The 8883-nt window shown below is 51.8% G+C and overlaps 1 long non-coding RNA gene across 1 annotated transcript; it reads right to left on the reverse strand.

The window, feature by feature from the left end:
* Nucleotides 1–7357: 7357 nt before the first annotated feature.
* Nucleotides 7358–8009, reverse strand: LOC135307734 (uncharacterized). The gene is made up of 3 exons (XR_010368398.1): nt 7816–8009; nt 7543–7614; nt 7358–7455 (listed from the first exon to the last, which is right to left on the reverse strand). It is a non-coding gene; the product is annotated as an uncharacterized LOC135307734 (long non-coding RNA).
* Between the last annotated feature and the right edge of the window lie 874 nt (nt 8010–8883).

Consider the following 8883-nt stretch of genomic DNA (forward strand, 5'->3'; position numbering starts at 1 on the left):
TGCCCCATCCCCTCGGGGCCCCACCGCTGGTCACAGTGAAGCCATCTGCAGAATAAATAGACTCCACTGTCACCCTGGTTTTTAATGTTCTGTCCTGGATTAGGGTCAGTCTGGGAGAAGACCTCCAAAGGAGGCCCTCCCAGAAAGCAACCCCACATGGCCCCTTCCCCCCAGCAGGTCGGGAAGGATTCCTTGGAGAGAAGTGGAAAGAACCTGTTTATTTGACAGGCAAAACACCCCCAGCACACAAAATGAACAATAGCAGATGACAATGCTTTTACCCATCTGAAAAGGATGACAAATTCAGAAAGTCTTTCCTGGCAGTGGTGGCTCTGCTGTCGCTCCCTCCGGCGCTGGGGATAGCTGCTGCAGCCACAGGATGCAAACTCTCGGTGTTTCCCAGGTCCCAGTCTGGAGCAGGTGTGAGTGGTTCGAAAAAGGGAAAGGAAAAACAGTCCAGGGAAAAATCTGGACTGCTTAGCTAAACTGACTAACAAGCAGAAGCCAAAAAGCAAAAGCAAAGCGGGAGCACAGCAGAAGCAAGAGCAAAGCAAGCAACAGAAAGCAAAGCAAAAAGCAAAAGCTGCACTATGTACTGCGCCGTCTGTCTGTCCTGCCAGCCGTGGGGGAGCAGGCTGATAACAAACCAAAACAAACCTTGCTCTTCAGGGCCAGTCGTGAAGGCACAGTACGTAATATCCAGCATTAACAGAACACACGACTGGGGATGCAAGCATCATAACCTCACCCTAGGACAAGTTCTTCTAAGCCTTCTGATGTTTACATTCTTGTAGCAAACTTTCTCACGCATTTTATGCAAATAACTTATTGTTATGCATTCTTTTCTGCAGGAGGAGAAATTTGATGGACTGTTGGTTTGCCCAGTGTCATTGGAGAGGTGGCACTTTCACCCTCCAATCCACTGTCACTTTTGGAAATCTGTAAATGTTGGAGTCAGAAATTCAACTGCCCTCTTTTTTACCTTGGAGAGATGCATGTCTGTGTTGTTTTATTTCATGTCCTATAGTGACACTCCACAACCTGATGTAGTTATGAAGTGGGTATGCGTGTCAGGGCCTGGCACAGGCGAGATGGCTCTCGTGAAAACTTGTGCCCCGAGCCCTGGTCCGAGCCACATCTTTGTTCACAAACATGTTCCATATGCAATACATTACACAATCTCTTCATGCACATTCAACCCCTGGCCCCGCCTGTCCTCCCCTCACATGGCGATGAGATCCACGCCCTTCTGGGCACGCGTTGTTTCCTGTGGTGGTCACACTGGGGTCTTTGGTGGTCTCAGAGGCCAAAGGCTGTGGTCTTGCTTATGACTGAACTTTTGAACTTTTCTCCTTTGTGCGTGCACTGTGGTCCCCTGGTGCTTATCTGAGTATGTCTGTTGGATGGATCAGCTTGGAGACAGAGGAGCTCCTTAGTCTAGGCTTCTGGCATTCCCTGGTCTTCTCCTGGTGTTATGAGTAAAAAAGTGATCTGTAGCTATGATATTTTATTAAAAATCCTTTCCTAGGATTTTTCCCCTCCTGAGGAGCTGAGGGCCTCAGGAAAGAAATGTAAACAATAACGATCTGCTGCTGTGGAATGCAACTTCCATTGCATCCAGGTGCATCTTCCATTGCTCCATGTGGATTGTTTTCACTTGATGACCAATCACAGCCAACTGTGTTGAGCCTGTGAGCAGTCACAAGATTTTTGTTATGCATTCTATTCTATTATTCTTCTTTGTAGCCTTCTGGTCATTTTTCCCTCTCTGTTCTTTTAGTATAGTTTTAATGTACTATTTTAATAGAATATATAATAAATCAGCCTTCTGAAATGGAGTCAAGCCTCGTGTCTCCACACCTGGTGTGTTCGCCCCCACAAATTATCCTTTTTTTTTTTAAGGCTGCAAAGTTAAACAGGTTGGGCCAGTTGCTGAGAGTTGAAATGTTGACTATTTGTTGTTGCTAGCTTCATGTTGCAATCACCTCTTGTTAATAGTTTTTCTTCAATTACCTGTTAATGGTTAGAAATCAAGCGCAGTTGTCCCCCTGCTGCTTCCCAGGAGCCTGAAGGTAGCAGGGGGAGGTGACATCAGAGCTAGTATGCAGATGAGAATGCATTTCACCAAATTTTGCAATTTTCCAGGAAAAAAACTCCTAAAAACAAGAAGCCAACATGGAATAAAGAAACCTAAGTAATGTCTAAAGGTGAGGAACTTAATCCTTAGTATCTGCTAAGATCATTTTTACTTTTCACCCTAACTTGAAAGGATGTCAGCTAGAAAGAGGATCTGGAATGTTAGACCAAAAAAGCGGAATTCCCACTACTCCCTCGAGGACGGAAGCCCCAGCTCTGCCTGCATACCAGCGGACACAGCTGCATCATCCTCCTCCTCCGTGCCACTCCTGGGAGCAGCGGGGGTGCGGGCGACCTGTCGTTTCCCACAACCTGAGCTGAATGTTTTTAATAAAGGCCTTAAAAAGGAGAAAGATCTCCTGCCCTGTTTATGACACTGGTATTGTCCTTCATAGCAAGAAGCTTCAGAAATTTGCATTTTCCTATGCCCTTTGTACCATGGCAGAGGTTTCTTAAGTAAAAGGTTAAAATTCAACACATAATTCTACAATTTAAAATTTAAATGCTTAGTCCATATATTGCTAACTTAATTGAACCCCCCAAAACCTCCATTTCAACAGCAGCCCCTGCCTGGCTTCTGCCTGCCCATACCGTGGGCATCCACGGCTCCTCCTGGGCATGGAGCTCAGTCAGTGCTGGGGCTGGGTGGGCTTTGCTGCTGCTGCCACCTGGACACTGGGGTGACCGCTTGTCCTGGGTTGTAGTGTAAAGATGTATTCTAATGCCATCCTCAAGAGCTGCTGAAACCAGGAGGGGCATTGTTTCTTCCTTATCTCCTGTTAATGGGCCCATCAATGTCTTGCCACATGACTCAGAGATAACTCCTTCCCAGAGCCATTTCTGTTTCATGGCTAATCAAGGACCCATGAGGCAGAATGATATCAGCCCACTGTGAGATGCTCTGCCCATGGGGGGAGGAGCTAAGCATCCCCAGGTGGATATAATCTGGGTTTTGGGACACAACAAGCAGTCTTTCCACTGGATTCCCAGAGGAACCGCTGCCCCTACCCACTGCTTTTCCAGAGGATGAGAGCTACCAGATTGTTTCTACAGGATCACCACTTCCACAAGTCCATTTCATCTGGACTGCTACCACCACCCTAACTAGCAGGGTGTCAGGCTGTATTCTGAGCCTGTCAGTGGTTTTCTTTTGTATTATTGCCTGTGTTTTGGGTTTTTTTCCCTTTTCCTAATAAACTGTATTTCTGACTTGGACCCTCTCACTGGTTTTGCTTTCAAACTAGGACACAAATCCATCTCTTTATTTGAACACAGAGGAATGGGCCATTGCCTACCCTGCAAGCGGGAGTTGGAGCGGGTAGGAGGGTGGGGGTGGGGTGGGGTGTCATCTTCAGTGTTGCCTAGAGGGCCAGGCCAGGGGGCTCAGGGGCAGAGGAAGGGATGTGTTGGTCTCAGGAGGTGCTGGAAGGTGCTGGGATGGTCCTGGGGTCCCTAGAGGAACTCGGGTTGGTTGGGATGGGACAGACTGAGAGAAAAAAAAAAGATGAAGGCAGCTTGGGGAGGCCCATGAGGAGAGCAGGTGGCAGTGGGATCTACGGGGCAATAAGAGGCTTCTGTGTACACGGTTGTTCTGGGGTCCTCTTCACAGAAGACTTGAGAGGGCTGTCCAGGCCGTTCCTGCTGCTGGAGGAGCAGCTCACGCTGTCTGGGTGTGAGGTGCAGCCACCGTCTTCCAACTCCTGTCCAGAGGTGCTCCTGTGCAGAGAGGAGGTGGCTGAGGCCCCAGCTGCCAGTGGCACACAGGGACCCTCATGCACAGCAGGGCCCAGAGCTGGCAAGGCTCCCCAGCACGGCTGGAGCTGCTGGCACAGCTGGGCCCAGCTGGACAGCTGCCCCTCAAGGCCCCGGCCAGCAGGGCACGGCTCTGGGCAGGGTCCCTGGCCAGGAGCGGGCCCCAGAGCACCTCTGCCTTTCAAGGGCAACCTCGGCCCTGCTCTTTCTCCTCCCCACCTCCCTCTGCCTCTGCCCTGTGCCCCTGGGGCTGCTCTTGGCCAGGCAGCCTCAGTGGGAGCCAGCTCTGGCTGCAGCCCCAGCGGGGCCCCAGGACAAGGCCCAGCAATTGAGAGGCCAATGGAAGCACTGGGCAGCAGCAGAACCCTCAGCAGAGTTCTTTGGACAACCATGGACTGGCCACAACCCCACTGCAGTCTCAATGGGAATGTTCCCTGACCACGTTAGACTTTCAAAAGAAGCTGTTTAAGGGGGAGAGCAACAAAACACTCACTGTTTTGTCTTCCAGGAATACCCGATTCCAAAGCAGCACAACATGAAGACAAGCTCCAAACAAAGGACGCCTTCCAGTAACCTTAGCCAGCAGCCTGTTCCCTGACAGAAACCCCTTCCGAGGCCATCCAGGGCATTGGGAACTAGACTTGTGGTACTGGCTGCATCTGTGGGAGCAATGGGGAGCGTGAGCCCGTGCTGTGCTGCACTGCTGAGCTGGCAGCACGGTGGATACGGGCAGGACGTCCTCTGTTTCCCCCAGAGCTGGGGCCTGCAGGCACCTTGCCGGCCCTTGGCACAGGCTGTGACAGCCAACAAAGCCCAGCAGGCCGGGAGGAGAGCCCGGGGGCAGCGCAGCTGCTTGGGCAGTGGCTGCTGCCAGGGACACGAGCCAAAGCCATCCCTGAGCAGCCACTGCCACCCCTGGCCCTCCCTGCCCCGTCACAGCTCCCCCAGCCTCAGGAGACAGGCTCAGGCCCTGTCAGGACCCAGCGCAGCCCCTGCCCAGTCGGGAGCCAGGGCTGGCTCTGGCCTGGGCTGGCGGCAGGGCTCCCGCTCGGGGCTGCTCCTGTGCCTTGGGCCTCTGGGCACTCAGGGCCAGCTCCGCAGCAGCTGCACCGCCAGGGACGTTGCTGCACCAGTCCCGTTTCCCCGGGCCTCTGAACCAGCTCCAGAGGCCTGGAAGCCGAGGCGCCTCCAGCTTTGGCTGCTGCCGGGCCGGGCAAGGGCAGCCCTGGGGGAAGAGCTGCTGCCACACAGCCCCGGCCAGGGCTGAGCCCGGCACAGCAATTACCTGCTGTGCCTGTGCCCCTGTCTGGCATCGCCTTCCTTTCTGCTGCAGGGGCTGCCAATGAGCCACTGCTTCTCCCTGAGTGTTCCTCCTCCTGAACAGCCTTTTAGTCCATCACTTGAAAAAGGAAAAAAGGGACAACTGGCTTAAATGGAAATATTCTCCACTGGGGAGGTGGCATCCTCAGGAGGGAATGCTTGTCTAGGTCACAGGTAAAGATCAGGAAAAAGCCCAGGTAATTGGGGCTGGGCCAGTGCACTCCCTTGTGCAAACAGCTGCACCGCCTGATCTTCTCAGAGACTGGGAAATGGCAGGGGATCTCAGGCCCACAGTAGAGTTGGGGCAATCTATCAGCTAATGCCAAATTCCATACTGCAGAGGCTGGGCAGAAGCTGCAGCCAGGCCAGGCTGGGAAACAGCCCTGCAGGGCGTGAAAGCAGCAGCGGGGCAGCGAGGCTGCCATGGATCCCTTCCCGCTGTGCCGGGCATGGCGTGTCCAGATGTGCAGCCAAAGGCCCCGGCTGCTGACTCCCAGGGGAAGCATGAGGGAAATGCACCCACCTTCTCTTGTCTGCAGGGGTTCCTTCAGCTCTTGCCTCATCTGTTTGGATGGTTCCAGGGACATCTTATCTGTTGTATCTTGGATTTTCCCTGCTGGAGTACCTTAGAGAAAAATATTTCCATTTCCCAGGAATGGATCCCAGAAAAGCAGGGCTCAGCCTGTGGGGTCAGCAGGGACACACTACTCACCCCTGAGATGGGAGCTGGGCTTGAGTGCAGCATCCAAGGTAGGAGCTGGAGAAGTCCTCCCTGTAGACACATCTCTAACACAACAGCCACAGCAGCTTCTGTCACCTGGTTCCTACCCGCTTGTCTACAATTCTTCCTTGGTGGCATGCTGAGAACATACCTGCAGAAGGCTCCAAGGGCTTCAAAACTTTATTCATCCAAGCTGATGGAGAAGCCTTCCCAGCAACCTCATCTAGAACGGAGCACATATGAGAACACTTTCCAGGGTGTGCTGGGATCCCCTTCTGCCACAGGGAACTGGGCACTGCAAGGCGGTCGGCTAAGGCCATGGGAGCCAGATGTGAATAGACATGGCCAAAGGTGCACAGGGCCCTGGGGAGCTCTGGGCTGGCTCCTGGTCACTCTCCACACTCTTTCCCTGCCCTCAGCAACATCCCTGGGAGGGGTGGCTGGAGCAGCGCAGGGCCCCCGGGTTCTCTCCCTCAGACACAGAGGAAATCCTCTCTAAAACCCCGGGGAAAACTGCAGCAGGCAGTGCCACAGCTATCCATCCCTCCCTCTGTCCCTCCTGCCCTCCTTCTGTGGGGACAGCTCCCAGATCCCAAGGGCAAAGAGCCAGGCCCTCTCAGGACACACTGGAGCCTTGCTCTCCCCCTCTGTCCTTTCCCCACCATGGGCACCCCATGCAGTCACTGCCAGGTTTCAGGACATGTCTCCCATGGAGGGACCCCAGCAGAACTGCTCAGGACCCGAGTACCCTGCGCCTGCTCGGGATAATTCCCCTGGGCTGTGCCTGACTTGTCCAGGCTGTCCCTGCACTGCAAGGCAGCAGAGAGAGCAGCTCAAGCCTCAGCAGGGCTCAGGCCCAGAGGCACAGCAATTACCTCCTGGGCCTGTGCCTGGCATCGCCTCTCTTCCTGCAGCAGAGGCTGGCACGGAACCACTGCTTCCTCCGGGAAACGCTGCCTTATGCCCAGCCTCTGCATCCACTTCTGGAGAAAGGAAGAGGGACAGCTGGATCAGGTGGGGCTGTTCCCCACTGGGGAGGTGGCGCCTTCCGGAGGGAATGCTTGTCAAAGACATGGATAAGAATCAGGAAATCCCTATAAACATTTTGGGAAGGCCAGGGCCCTCCCCTCTCCAAACTGGTGCCCTTTCTGTTCTACCCGGCGACTGGAAAATTGCAGGGGATTTCAGGCCTGTGGTGGAATTAGGCGGCCTGTCAGCTGATGCCAAATGCCTTCCTGCAGGGGCTGGGCACAAGCTGTAGCCAGGCCAGGCTGGGAAGCAGCCCTGGAGGGCGTCAAAGCAGCAGCGGGGCAGCGAGGCTGCCATGGATCCCTTCCCACTGTGCCAGGCACGGCGTGTCCAGATGTGCAGCCAAAGCCCCCAGATGTTGAGTCCCAGGGGAAGCATGAGGGAAATGCACCCACCTTCTCCTGCCTGCTGCATTTCCTTCAGCATTTGCCTCATGTTTTCGGATGGATCATGGGGTTTCTGGTGTCCTGTAGCTTGGTGTTTCCCTCTCGGAGGACCTTAGAGCAACAGAATTCCATTTCCCAGGAACAGATCCCACAAAAGCAAGGCTCAGCCTGTGGGGTCAGCAGGGACACACTACTCACCTCTGCGATGGTTGCCAGGCTTCTGTGTAGGAATCAGCAACGGAGCTGGAGAAGTCCTCCCTGCAGACACACCTGAAACTCAACAGCCACAGAAGCTTCTGCCATCTCTGCTGATCTGCACGGGCACCACTGAGCCGCAGGAGCGGTGAGGGAATCACACAGGGCGAGGGCACACACGTGCATGGTTCTGTGCTGGCACCTGCAGTGATGCCCCCCTGGCCCAGCTTTGGGCTCTGAGCTGGCAGCTCTCCCAGGGGAAAGGCCTTGACCTACCCTCAGCATCTCCCAGAGGCTCCGTCCTGGACGTGGCTTGGGAAGCTGCACCACCTTCACCAGCAGGTTCAGCTGCAAAGAAAGGCAGGACAGAAGACCTGTAAATCCACCAACAGAAACACCAGCCAAACCTCACTAAAAAGTCACCACTACTCCTTGAAGTAAAATAGACTGATGCATGTTAATACCTAAGCTTGTAAGCTGTAAAACCCATTGTTATGAGAAGTAAAATATTTTATTTTAAACTGTATTATTCATGAGGTTGTTTTAAGTGAACTGAATATTTAAGGTGTTATATGCAAATTTATTTCAAAAAATAAAATATTTTAGTGCTTTTGTTATAACAGACAAAAGAAATAGAAGTAAAAGCTAATGAAACACTGTAAAGAATATATTAGAACAATAATATGATTCGTGAAAAATCGGAAAAAAAAAAGTATATAAGATACAAACCAGATTTAAGTTCCAAGAAACACTAAAAGTAACATTAAATCAGATAGGATATAACAAAAGCCGTTAGATATTTAATAAGGATCAAATTAAAATAAAGGAAAACAGCCAAGTATAGCTGAAAGAAAGAGAAGTGTACAGACTAATTACAACTTTAGAGCTAAAATGTCAAAGAAATAAAACTATAACAATTAGAAATAAGCAGATGCTATCCTAAATCCTGAAAAACAATTTAAAAGGCTCTTATAAATCTTATGAAGTAAATACTGAGAATGAGACGAAGGACACCAGTGACTAGATCCCAAGGTGTAAGCTCTGCTACCAAGAAGATACACATCTTGGCCCTTTGGCTGCAACCCAAAGGGGCTTTGAGAGAGCTAGAGTGTTAAAACTGCAGAGGATTATTGTCACTGTATCAGTCATCCAAGCCCAAAAAGAATGAGCCATATGCACACTCCCAAGTTAGTGCAGTACGCTATAAGTTTAACAAAATCAGAATGTGCACTATGAGTAGTGAAAGACACTGGAATAAAGAAAATGTGAAATAGAGCAAAAAGAATAAAATGGCAAAATTTGTAAGCAATATATTAAAACTTTTTGCTCTGCAAGAGATAGAGA

This window comes from Passer domesticus, chromosome 9 (genome assembly GCF_036417665.1).
Source record: "Passer domesticus isolate bPasDom1 chromosome 9, bPasDom1.hap1, whole genome shotgun sequence".
Taxonomy (NCBI): Eukaryota; Metazoa; Chordata; class Aves; order Passeriformes; family Passeridae; genus Passer; species Passer domesticus.